This window comes from Tamandua tetradactyla, chromosome 10 (assembly GCF_023851605.1).
Source record: "Tamandua tetradactyla isolate mTamTet1 chromosome 10, mTamTet1.pri, whole genome shotgun sequence".
NCBI lineage: Eukaryota > Metazoa > Chordata > Mammalia > Pilosa > Myrmecophagidae > Tamandua > Tamandua tetradactyla.
The window spans coordinates 1,050,146-1,063,923 of record NC_135336.1 but is presented as its reverse complement, the minus strand read 5'-3'; positions in this window follow the sequence as shown (position 1 = coordinate 1,063,923).

The window sequence follows — 13,778 nt, the reverse complement described above, 5'->3', positions numbered from 1 at the left end:
TGTGTGTGGGGGGGACTGGGGGTCTGGACCCCCCCCCACAGGAGGAGCTCTCATGCCAGAGACCAGGGCCCACTCTTTGGCCATGGACCAGCCCCTGGAGTTCTGGGAGAAGAGGACCAAGTTGTAACTCACCTACTACTACAAACCCCCAATCCCAGATGCTGCACCTCCAAAGCATCTGCAAGGGGTGTTGACCCAGGGCAACACTGTGTGATCCAATGGCTAGAGGCATTCATTCCTCCATTCATTTACTTGTCAAACAGTTTTAGGAGTGCCCATCAGACCTGTTCCCTCCCTTCAGAGAACTCACCATTGCTGGTGGAAAGTGGGCATGTGAACAGACAGAGCAAGGAGGGTACTGGTGAGACAGGCAGCCTCAGCCTGGGGAGCCTGGAAGCAAGTGAGTGGGAATCCACAGTTGCAAGAAAAATGAATGTGGAAGCTGAAAACTTAAGCTTGAGTCCTGGCTTTATCGCTTATTAGCCTTATGGCTTTGAGCATGTATGTCACTTAAAAGCTGCTTAAGGCTTAGTGGCCACATCTATAAAGTGGGGCTGTGGATATGTCCTGTACTCATTGGGCTGTTTTAAAAGTGAAAAAAAGCTGTCAATGTACTTTTTAAACTGGAAGGTGCTGGTCGTAAAGGTGTAGGATCTCTGTGTGGCCCAGGACTGCCTCTATCCTACTGAAGGTTCTAAGTGGGGTGGGGCAGCAGGAGAGACTCCAAGAAAAAAGAATCCCCCTCTCTTGTACTTAGAGAGTTCCATACAGCTTATAGTGCACTTTCACACTCTTCATATTTCTTGATCCTTACAACAACTTTACAAGCCAGGTCAAAGCAAGCATTATTACATCCTATTCTGTGGGGCAGGAAGAAGAAACTCAAAAGGGTTAAATGGCTTGCCCAAGGTTACTCAGTCAGTTGTTGAGTGAGATAGGACTGGAATCTGGTTCTTTCTGATACCTAGCCCTGTGTGCTCTTTTCCCACTTCTACATCAGTTCCTCCTCTGAAGAGCCCCTCTCTTAATGTCTGCTGTGAGCTGGGTGACATTCCCCACCCCCATGACACCCATTCTATGAATGCATGCAGTACCTACCCCATCCTACACACTTTCATTGTGCTGTATGAAAGCACTTCTGGACACATGGTTTCAGGGGATAGGGGGCAACAGGGAGAGAGCTGTAGGTTCAGAAGTGGCAGAGGAAGAGAGAAGAGCAGGCTGAGACCTTCCAGGAGTGCTCACCCAAATCTGGCATACCAGTTGCAAAATTAAAATGGTAAGGGGAGTAGAAAAAACTGAGGAGAGAGGAAAAAGAAGAGGAGGAATGAAGGAAGATAAAGGAAGAGTAAGGAAATAGGAAGGAAAGAAGGAAGGAAAAGGAAGAGGGAAAAAGAGAAAACAAGGTAGGAAGAGCAAGAAAACAAGGAAGGGAGGGAAAGGAAGAAGGAAAGAATGAAAAGATAGAAAGAAAAGGAAGTAAGAAAAGAAAAGAAGGAAAGAAAGAAAGGGAGAGAGAAGCGGGGTCGAAAGCATGCCAAGGTAGTAAGGGGATAAATAAATGAAAAGAACGTGGGGAATGAGACAGGATGAAATCTGGGGAAGGTGAGGAAGGAGGGAGAGAAAGGGGATGGGAGAGAGACCAGAGGGTTGGGGAGGGCTAGCTCAGCTCTGGCGAGGGGTGGGAGATTGAAGGTTGAATCTCAGCAAGCAGTGGAGGAGAGGAATAAGTCATAAATGCTGCGGGGACAAAGGTCAAATACAGACTAATGGCTCCATTGTTTCCCAGCCGGTGAGGAGGACCCTGTGAGGGTTGCTTGGATGCTTAACCCTTCCCTGCCCAGCCTTCTGTTGCAGAAGAAAGGGGGATCAAAGTTAGGGTTGGACAGGGGTGCCCAGGGGGTGGGCACCAGAGTCTTGGGAGAAGGAACTCAAGGTCCTCACCACTTCAATTCATAAAGGTAGTGTAAAATAAAAATACAACATCTCCCTTTTTCTACTGATGCTGGCTCTCTTTGGCATCTCTATGGGTGGAGATTTCCCAGGGGGAAAGGAATGTCTTGGGAATGGTTCTTGAATAACACCCATCAACAACAACCTCAACAATAATAAATAGCAATAACAACATAAAATAAATGCAAATGATAAAACCAAAATTGATATTTGTCAGCATATTAATAAAAATTATATGTGCAGTGTTTATAGCTTGAAAATAGCTCTAACAGACACAGTATCATTTAAACGCAATAACCCTGTGAGATTGGTGTCATCAGCACCATTTTATCAATGAAGAAACTGATGCTTAGACTTGTCTAAATTGTCCTAGTAAGCAGTTTTCTGAATCTTAATACACAGATCTTTCCACTACCCCACAATTTTCTTTGGCTGTATCATACCCATTTTAGAGGAAGAAAAATTGAGAGTTGCAGAAATTACTTGGTTAGGAAATGACTTGCCTGCTGAGAAAGCCAAATGTGGTTGGTTAGGGAGGGGAAGAGAGGTCAGTGTCCATCTGTGGGACAAGACTTCAGGACCTTAGACAGTTCCCAGACTCCCCCACACCCTGGCATAACCCGGCTCCTCACAGGGAGGGGCCAATCACGAGACCCTTGGGCCCTCCCCAGGGGAGAAGTGGGGGCCTGGAAGCCGACCCCTCTGCACTGTAGGACCCCCCCCTTCCCAACCCCCGGTACCAATGATGTATAGACTGACAAAGGACTTAATGCAGTGAATACATAAAGCTGCCAAGGAAGGGGCGGTGGAGGGCGACAGCTGCCCTTTAATGCTTGGCTTTTTAAAGATCATGGTAGAGTTCAGAAAGTATAGTCATGAGGTTTAATGATTTAATGGGGACGACCGGGGAGAAAAAATAGTTACTGCACCCTGGAGAAAAGTGACTCCTCATACACATTACTTTAGCCTAATGGCCTATAATGCCCTCTCCCGGCGCCCACGGGGGGAGTCACGCTACATAGCCGCTGTAATACTGAATGGCCTGATTAAATGCATATTAAAGAATACTAAATTGGGGGGGGAAGGCAGAGGAGGTGCTAAATGTATTTATTCACTTCTGGCAGGCGTGGGGGATGTAGACGTGGCTCCTCCCCTCATGTTGGGTGGGAGAAGTCCTCCTCCCTAACCTGCTTCCCAAGAGATAAGGAACCCCAGTGGGATCTGGATGGAGGAGGTGGGAACTTCAGTCCTCTGGGAGGAACTTACAGGGGGATATGTGTCCAAAAATAGGGGGGAGATGGTAGGCATTAAAAATCTGCAATGTCAGAGAAAGATCAGCCACAGGCACTGTCCCAAGAGATCTCATGTGGTTTTCGACTTGGAGACTTGCCCACAGAAACATGGTTTCATTTTAACCAGTGGTTTTTTTGAGACCTGTAAGTCCTGGGGCTCAGTCTGGGAATCTTGGGTCCACTAGGATGGTCTCCTTACCGTGTAAACCATCCTCATGGTTCATGGTCTCCAGTTTCCAAGAACTCCAGTTAGACTAGAATGAAAATGCAGCCTTCCTTCTTTAGTTCATCAGGGTTATATAGGCTATGAAGGCACAATGGAATCACCTGGGGAGTTTCTAAAAATACCAGCATCTCGGTTCTACACCAAGAAGTTCTGATTCAGTTGGTCAGGGGTACAGCCCAGGCATTGGTAATTTTTAAAGCTACCCAGCTGAGTCCAAGGTGCATCCAAAGTTGAAACTGACTTCAGTAGAGTGTTGAGGCTCAGGGACACTTAGGCAAGCACCTGGTTTAGGTTCTTCGTGATTTCTCCCAGACTCATAGCAATGGACCCGGCCCTTTCCCCCAGTGCTTCTTCCCAGTGTTCTTCCCACTGTACCTCTTCCTTTTTGTGTGGTAGCGTGAACAGGGCCAGCGTCAGAACCAGTGACTATGAGGAGTCAACCTCCTGGCTCTGCAGCTCTCTGCCCCAGGCAGGCCCTGGACAAACATGACCAAAACCTAAGACAACATCTTCTGCCCTGGACTTGGGGAAGTCAGGGCCTTGCTTTGGTCACTCAGTCCTGTCTGAGATGCCAACACATCTGGGATTTTTGCTCCTGAGAGCCTCACAAGTCAATTCCCTGGCCCTGGGTCTCCTAGGCTCTGGCTGACTTATGGCCTCAGATAGTAAAGGATTAATAAAATGGGATCGGGAGCCAAGCTGCTTGGGTTCCAATTCTGAACTTGCCACTTATTAGCTGTGCAACTTTGGGCAAGTTAATTAATTTCTATGTGCTTCAGGTTTCTCATTTGTAAAATGGGGCTAATAGGAGCACTGATCTCCTAAGGTTGATGCAAGGATTAAATGAGTTAATATACATAGAACTACTCAGAACAGTGTCTGGCACATTGTAACTGCCATGTAGCTGATAGCTGTTGTTGATTTGACATTTTATTTGTGCCACCTCAAGGTCCCTATCTTAGGCTGTATTGCATAAAGCTGTTTGGGTATTTATATCTGCTATTTAATTTCAAGTTCCTTAAGGATCAATTTTGTGCACCTCAGGGATTTTGTTCCCTCAGGTCCTGAATGGCCTCAGGTCCTAGTTTGGGTCTAGGCGAGTTCAGACTTTGCTCTGGCCAAAGAAGTGGAAAATGCCTCCGAACTTAGGTGAGGATGAGGCAAGGAGGACAGAAACACAGATATATAGAAAACCAGTTCCAGGTGGGAACCAGGATGAAGGCTGTGTCTATTCTCTTGGGATGTTTGGAACACCTGAGGGTACCTAAATAGGTGGTGATGGATGTTGGGCCCAAAGAATCTAGCTGGAGAGTGAGCATTGAAGGAACGGCGTTCTGGGGCCCTGCTTCTGGCTCCCTGGTGGGAATGGGGTGGGAAGGTATGGGTGGATATTTACCTTTTTAAAGACCCACAGTCTAACTTTGTGACATGCAATCTGATTTTTCAGCAGTCTGTTGACTGGGACCCTTCAATGCCAGTTGATACAGACCTAGAAAGAGTCCTAAGCATGGGCTGAAGTCCACAGTCCTCTTCTGCTCTTGGCAAGCACCTTCCCATGTGTCTCAGGGAGAATGAGGCAGGAGTGCAGGGAAGGCACATCTTCTCAGACTAGCTTCTGAACATCCAGATGCCTAACATGCAGGAAGGAGTACTTGAGATTGGCCTTCCCAGCCTCAGAAATGATGACTACCCTTCCCAAGCCTCCTGTCATAGCCCACTGTCCTCCATTCATATTGTTCCCTTAGATACCTCCAGTCTTGGTTCAGCCTGCTCTCTTCATGTGGATTTCCCTTCTCCACTACTCTGTGCCCCAGGGTCTCGTGATTGGCCCCTCCCTGTGAGGAGCCCATTCTTCAAATCCCAGGTTGAATGCCATCACCTCCAGGAAATATCCTTTGATTCTCCAAATACATGGGACTCCCTCTGTCTTGAGCACTCCATGACGCTTTATATTTCCCTCCCTCATTGCACTTGCCACAGGCTGCACTGTACCACAGTTAGCTGGACTCCTCCTGGCTCAACTTAAGTTCTAAGCTTCTGACAGGCATGGCCCTTGCCCAACCAATTTGTGCGTGCCTCACCCTCTAAAATCTCACACAGGGCTTGTCCCAGAATTGGCATGTATTGTTGAATAGATGCATGGAGGGTTGAATGAGTGAGTGAGTGTCATCCCCCACCGAAGACCAATTCTCACATGAAAGCAAGAGTTAACCTTCCCTACTCCTGGTCAGGAAGACTTGGATGGGGTGGAAAACATCCTACCAAGGAAAAAAGCCCTCAGCTCTTGAGGGAAGAGAGGAGGAAGGAGAAGTGTGATTGCTTCTTCCTTCTAATTCCACAAGACAGCCCTCCACACACTCGCTGACACACGCACGGCCCTCTCTCTCTGCCCTCCTGCCTTTCTCCTCCCTCAACTGCATTTTAAATAAATGTCCATTAAAAAATCCTCCTCTCCCCATCAATGCATGGACCAGACCCTCCCACCCTCAAGTCCCCGATGCCCTTAGATTTTCCTGCTGCCACATTCCACCCTGAACCATGTCTTCTAGTATTTTACTTTCAAATTGTGTCTCCTGACATTTGTGCCACGTTTAAAATGCTAACAATACAGAACGTCATTTACAGAACCGGGGCGTTTGCTCCGGAAAATTAATTTGACTTATTCCTTCTGCCTGTTCCTATCTCCAGGCCAATATGATGCTACTCATTCTACAAGAGTAATACTTAATGAATAGGACTATTGATAATGTCAAGGTCCGCGGGGGCCTGGCGGCTAACGGATAGGCGTAGACGGAAGGAACCCATCACCTGACTCCTGGTTTAATGTCCCATGAAAATATCAGGCACTGCAGTGTAATTACGGAGCAGAAAGGGGCGAGTGGAGGACGACCCATAGTTTCTTAAATATTTTTCAAATTAGTTGATGCTTTTCCTTTTGGGGAGAGGAGGGTGCTTATCCCATCCCACCTCCCTATTTTTAGTTCTAGTCTGGAAGAGGAGTGGACCTGTTCTTATTTAAAAAAAAAACAAAAAACAAAAAACACAGAAGACAACATATAATACAGAGACACCAATAGCTGCTTCACTCCAATACACTGAGATACTGTGTTGGATGCAGGGAGGGGGAAGGGGAATTTTGGGTTTTCATTTGGCAAGAAAAGTGCAATCGGAAAATCTGGTTTACAGAGTGTTCTGGTGATGCTCCTTCCCTCCATTCTGCATGCAGACTCTCAGAGCTATCAGGGGCTTCTTGAGAGGATGTGATTTCCATGGTTACCTGCAGTCTGACCACCCTACCCCCAATGCTCACAGTCCTGAATATCCAGGAGAGGGAAGACTGTACCTTAGTGTACAGTCTTTTCTTTGCTTGAAGTCTGTTTTCTTTCAAGCTCTGAAATTCTGGTTCTGAGTTGGCCCACATGGCTGCTTTTATAGGAATGGATGGTGCAAAGGTCATTGGGGAGAGGTTGGTGAGGTGGTAGGGTTGGGGGTGAGGACTTGAAGTAGGAATTCCCAAATGTCAATCTCATCTCTTGTGCCAAAAAAAGATGATATCTGCCTTGCAGGATGGTGGTGAAGCCATAAGATGATGGGTGTGAAGGGCTTGGGGCCATGGCTGGCACATGGAAGGGGCTGATAATGTTTGTCCAGTTCATGGATAACGCAGTAAGACTCAAACATAGCTGGAATCAAGCACCTGTTCCTGGTGCAAAAACACACCAGGATTGAACAAAGGATACACACCTTCTACCTTGGGGGAGCCTGATGTGAGGGGGTTCCCAGGTAGTGTCCTGTCCCTGAGAGGCCCTCAGTCTGATGGAGGAGTGATAGTCCCTGCCACTGGGGGCCTCCAATCTTATGAGAACGTTCCATCCCCGGGTCTGGGAGACATTCCTGAGTGATGAGAGAAACTCAGTTTCTGATCATGGTGGGGGGCTTCCTGGAGGAATCCCCAGTCTGATGGAGAGGTCACCACCTCTGTCTTGGGCAGTGGGTGGTAGGGTGGTTAGGTTAGGTGGGTGAGACAAATTCTTGCCCTATGGGAGCTCCAAATATAGTGTGGGATATATAATCCTTGCTATCAAGTAAATTCCCAGTCTAATGGGGGTGACAAAGTCTGCCTTGGGAGAGATTTTAGTATAATAAGAGTAGCAGTGTGGCCTGAAGAAGACCCCTCTGATGGGAGAGACAAGGCCCTGCCTTCAAGAATTCCCCAGATTGCTTGGGGAGGTAGACCCCCGCCCCCGTGGTTTTTTAGAGTGCCATTATGATCAAGGAGATTTTCTGCAGCGACAGATCCCCCAGGCTTATAGAGGAGACATGGTACCCATCAGGGGCAGCGTCGACCCTGACAGGGATGGTAGGGCGAGGGGATGCGCGAACGATTCTGCTCAGCTGGGAAGAAATAAATCCAAGTTGTCCAAGTGCAGACGCGGGGATTGGCTGGGGGTGCCAAGCTGGACCTTCCCGGTCAGGCTGGGAGGCCAGAGGCTGGTTTCCCTCAGTGCCTGGATGGCCGCCATTCCAGCACCACGGCCAGAGGCCAGGCGGCGGCCGCGCGCGTGCACCCCAGCTCGCCCCGGCGCTCGCTGGCATCCAGCCGCCGGGTGCTCCTCCCCCGCCCTCGCGCACAGGGCCCCCGGCTTGCGGGGCGCGCGGCCGGGCTGTGAGCGGCGCGGGGCGCCTCCCTCGCGCGTCTCTTGGCGAGTATCTGTCTCCCCCGTGCATCGGCAGCTCCTCGCCGCGGCGTCGCGGGTGCGTGTCGGCGCCTCCCTCCCTCCCGCGCCTGCGCCAGCGCCTGCCCCCTCGGAGAACGGGCCTCTCCCCGGCTCCTCCCTCACTCCGGCCCCGACCAGGGCCCCGGCGGGTGAGCGCCAGGTCGGCGGGAGCGGGACGGGCGTGGGTGCGGGCTGCTGGGGAAGGGCCATCGTTGTATTTCCGTCTTCCTCGCGGGGCCGCGCGGGGCTGACGGGCGAGGACCCGCCTCCTGCGCCCTGCCGGCCCTCCATAGTCCTGGGCACCTGCAGGCGGGGCTCTGTGTCCCGTCTCACGTGCCTCCTCCCTAAGCTGCCCATCCTCACCCGAGGGGCTCATCCCCTTCTCAGGGCCACCGACTACAGTCACGTCCTGCCCAGTCCGTCCTCCTTCCCGGCTCTCCGTTGCCTGCTTTTGGGGCCCTAATATCTCCCACGGAAGACAAGTTCAAGGCCTCTATTCTCCCTTGCATCTAAACCCTGACAGATCCAGGGGGTGCAGTCAGACTCCACCAGTTCACTCACACTCCTGCCTCTCAGAAGAAAGGTGAAAGGGGTGAGGGCCTGGACAAAGAGAGAGAGACCCCTTCTCCACCCCCACCTCCATCCTCATAAAAGGCAGATATGGAGTCAGCAAAAAAAAATTTTTTTAAGGCCAAATAAAAAGCAATAAAGTCATCCAATTAATTATTCTGATGGATTCATCAGAATTCACAGCTGGACCAAGACATGTGTGGAAGAAGGGGATCAGAGAGGACAAACATGGGGGACGCCTTCTTGTCCCTCACCCTCAGGTGAGAGCGAAGGCTCCTTTTGCCAAGTTCTCATTTTCTTGCTCACTCTTTTTTTTTTTTTTTTTTAATGGGGCATCCTGAGTGTAAAAAATATGACTTGTCTTTATGGTGCTCCGACAGGAATGAAGCTATAAAATTATGAACAGTTTTTATGATGGCTATTCGGGGGATGCTTTTATATTGATGGTATACAGCCTGAATCTGTCTTTTTTGCATCCCACTCCCCTTCCCTGGGCGGGGAGGGGAAGTCTGTGTAGCCATTTTTCATGCATTTAATATATTAATTATCCAGTAAATGCTCCCCAGGCTGTGCTCGGGACATTGGAGAGTGACAGGTTCTCAGCGAGGCTCCAAAGGCAGCGCATCAGCCTGCAGTGTATTATGTAGGCATGGTCAGGGTGGGGTTAATGTAACTTTTTATTTGCTGATTTTTCATAGGCGGGAGCAAGGCTGGGATGAAGGGAAGGTGGAGGAGGGCGGGAGGAGGAGGGAGGGCGAGACGAGGAGGGGAGGGAGGAGAAGGTGCCATGAGAGCAGAGATAATGATGAGGCAGATCTCTCCACCCCCAATTCACCTCTGTCAATGCCAGGCGGTTTGATAGGTAAGAAAGGAGCAGTGGCCTCTCCGTGGCTCTGGCGCCCAGCAACAATCACCCCTGGTGACACTCTTGGGCATGATGCTTTCCCACACTGAGCCTTGCCCACTTGAATGTAGGCAGTTTCACCATCTGACTCCTTCTCACTCTCTGGAACAGAAACCCCAGGTCTCAGGTCTGGAAAAAACTGTAAGGTTACACAGGGAGAGCCTGGCTGTCTTCCCTTTGCACAAGCCCACATGAGTGTCTGTGCACAGACACTTGCACACTCCCACACGGACTTGTACACACACACGGGCTGGCTTTGTCACTTGGTTGCACATTATCCCTGTTGCTCTCACATATCAAACACACACAGCCGTCATGTCCATTCACAAAGCACAGCTTCTGACGATGATATAAGGGGAGCAATGAATGGGTCTCAGTGGCCATGGTTTCTCATCTCTGTCAATGACACCGACTGCCCTCATGCCTGCAGGATAGAAAAACTGTCAGACAACAGACTACCCATCCCTGCCAGGAATGCCCATGGGGAGTTCCAGGGGGTCCACTGCCAAGGGTGGCCCCTGGGCCTGTGTGTGTTCCAGACCTTGAGAGGCTTGAGGGTTGCTCCGTAGACCAAACTGGGACCTCACTTGTCCCTGGCCTCCTGACCCTGTCCCGCCATCTGCCGGCCCCAAGAGGGCAGCACGGCTGGACCTTCTCTGCTGTCACTGGTCCTTGATTATTTTTGGTCTGCTGATCTGTCTTTATTTTTTTGTATGACTTGATATTATAAAAATTTTGAAGCATTCAGAAAAGTAGAGACAAATACCCTTTCAGTTGCTACTACTATTACTGGTATAGATACTTTTGTGTGTCAGGGCAGGACAAGGGCTGCTCCTACTAAACCAGGAGTCTGGACATGCTATGCGGTGCCCTGTTTCCTCCATCAAGAAAGACAAAATGGGGCAAAACTTCTGAGGCTCTACAGACCCACCCCAACCCCTAGCCCATGCAGCCCACTGAGGTCAGGGTAGAGGCTATCCTTTCAAAGGGAGAAGTTAAGAGGTTGAGTTCTAGAAAGAGATAAGCCTGGGGTCAGGCCCTTGCTTTGCCACTTCCTGCTCTGTGACCTAGGGAGACATTTTTCACTCCTCTCAGACTCAGTTTCCTCATCTGTAAATTGAGGGGTGATTGTGTTGGAGGGATGAAACGTCACAGGAATGTGAGGATGAAAGAAGTTAGTGCATGTAACATGGTAGGCCTGGCATGGGCACAAATGCTGTCGCTCCTGCGACTTATTACTCAGAGCCCACCCCCTCCACCCGTGTTCTGCTCCACCCAACCTCTGTGCAGTGGTCACCCCTCCATAGTTCTGCAAATTCCGAATCCACGTGGCTGTCTCCTCTTAGGTGCTTGGTCTGCCCTCGTGGCACACTGTGAGTAGGTGTGCAGTGGTGTCTAATTCTGGTCCAGATGCCTTAGGGGGCTTTGTCTTTGTTACTGGGGATTAAGTCCTTCAGAGAGGAGCATGAAGGACCTAACATTGCTGGTCACCCTCTGAGGGCTGTGGGCCTCACACGTGACCTCGTGTATTTTTCTCAACGAACTTTGAGATATATAATGTTATTAAACCATCTCATGGTGAAGCTCTTGAGGATCAAGGAGATTCAGTCAATGACACGCAGCTTGAGCTCGCCCAGGTGGGAAGAACCAGGGTTGGGACTCAAGGCCACTGAAGCGAGGGGGTCTCCCACTTCCTCAGACCACCTCTTGCTCTTTTTTGTTTTTTGCAAGGCAACAAAGACTTTTATTTGGGGTCTTAGAATTGCAAATTGGGGAGCACAGATTGAGTCCTGCTGTTTTAAAAAAGTTATATCAAACTAAAGCAATGAAAACACCCTTGCAAATATATAAATACCAACTATCTGCCAGGCATTGGTTAAGGGCTCAGAAGGATGAGATGTTGTTACCTAAACCATGCTTCCGATGATAATATCTATAACAACAACCGTAATAGTTCATGCTTGCTTTGTGCCAGACACTTTTTCAAGAATGCCACTGCAGATAAACTCATTTTGTTCCCATAACCCCGTAAGATAGGTCCTATTATGATGTGCTGGTCTGTAGATGAGGAAACTGCGGTGCAGAGAAGTTGAATAACCTGCCCACCTAGCAGGTGGGAGATCCTGCACTGGACCCAAAACAGGCTGGTTCTAGAGGTGAAGCTTTTGAACTTCACCTGCTGTGTGCCGGGTGCCTGCCTTCTCACCCCTACCTCCCAAGCGGGGGAAACTTATTTCCATTTAGGAGATTTAAATTTGCTGGCTTGTCAACAAATTTTTATCTTTTTTGCATGAGTATTTAATGAAGTTATTTTACGTGCTGTGTTACTAATCACAATGATTATAAGGGTGGAAGTTAACATCTGAGGGCCAGCAGCTTCCAGGTCCTGGGTTAGGTGTGTCTCTGTTTTGCCTTGTTTTATTTTCTCAACAACTGTGTAAAGTGGACATTGTTATTATCCCCATTTTACAGATGAGGAAATTGAGGTTTCGAGGGTGTTGTCATTGCTTTAGTTTGATGTAATTTTTAAAAATCTGAGTGAGACTGAATCTGTGCCCCTTAAATTGTAGTTCTAAGACCCCAGCGACTTGGCCAAAGTCACACAGTTAGTCGAGGAATTAAGCCCAGGCAGTCCATCTCCAGAGCTTGATCTCTTACCCAAAGCTCTTCATAACAGGCAGAAAGCTTATAAAATCAGGGGTGGGCCTCCCCCTCTCTGCATGGGACATGACTCCCAGGGGTGTGGACCTTCTTGGCAACGTGGGACAGAGATCCTGGAATGAGCTGAGACTCAGCATCAAGGGACTGAGAAAAACCCTAGAATGAGCTGAGAATTAACATCAAGGGATTGAGAGAACCTTCTCGACCAAAATGGGGAAGAGTGAAATGAGACTAAATGTCAATGACTGAGAGATTCCAAACTGAGTTGAGAGGTTATCCTGGAGGTTATTCTTATGCATTAAGTAGATATCACCTTGTTGTTCAAGATGTGGTGGAGAGGCTGGAGGGAACTGCCTGAAAATGTAGAGCCATGTTCCAGTAGCCATGTTTCTTGATGATGACTGAACAATGATATAGCTTTCACAATGAGACTCTGTGAATGTGAAAACCTTGTGTCTGATGCTCCTTTTATCTACCATATCAACAGAAGAGTAGAACATATGGAATAAAAATAAATAATAGGGGAAACAAATGTTAAAATAAATTTAGTTTGAAATGCTAGTGGTAAATGAAAGCGAGGGATAAGTGGTATGGTATGTATAACTTTTTTTTCTCTATTATCGTTTTATTTCTTTTTCTGTTGTCTTTTTACTTCTTTTTCTAAATCGATGCAAATGTTCTAAGAAATGATGAATATGAAACTATGTGATGATATTGAGAATTACTGATTATATCTGTAGAATGGAAAAAAAATCAGGACTGGGGGGTGTCCTCTGCAGCCCCCCCTTCACCCTAACCACACACCCTTCCCCTCAGAGATGACAGGTGAGAGCTCTAAGGTAGAATTTTCCCAGAACATTTTCTGTGCATTTCCATATATACTCATCTGCATATATAGAGGAATTTTTTTTCAAAGAATATGACCGTTCTGTTTGTATCATTTGCAGCTTGTCTGTAAAATGCTTATGACTGTATAGATCTATTTCTTTCTGTTAACTTCTACCTAATATTCCACAGAACAGATTCACCATAATTCTTCCGTGGATGGGCATGTGGATTGTTTCCAATTTTTTTTTATATTGAATGAAATGAGCAACCCTGCCTTGAACATTCTAATACAGACCTTTTATGAACATGTGTGCATGATACCCAGTGTGGAATTGCTGAAAATTTGTATAGCTATCACCAAACTCTCCTCCAGGAAGGCTGTACACTCTCCCCAAAGCTTGCGAGAAGGTCCCTGCATCCTTGCCACCAATGACTATTATTCATCCCATTTTTTTCCATTTTTGCTAAACCGATGTATTTTTTTTAAAAAGATCTCTTTGTTGTTTTAATTTCCCTGACTACTACTGTGATTGAGAAGCTTTATATTTATTTGTCTTTTTTTTGGCCTTATTTGCTGCCCTTTTTAGATCTCGACTGTGCATAAACTTTGCCCATTTTTCGGCTGG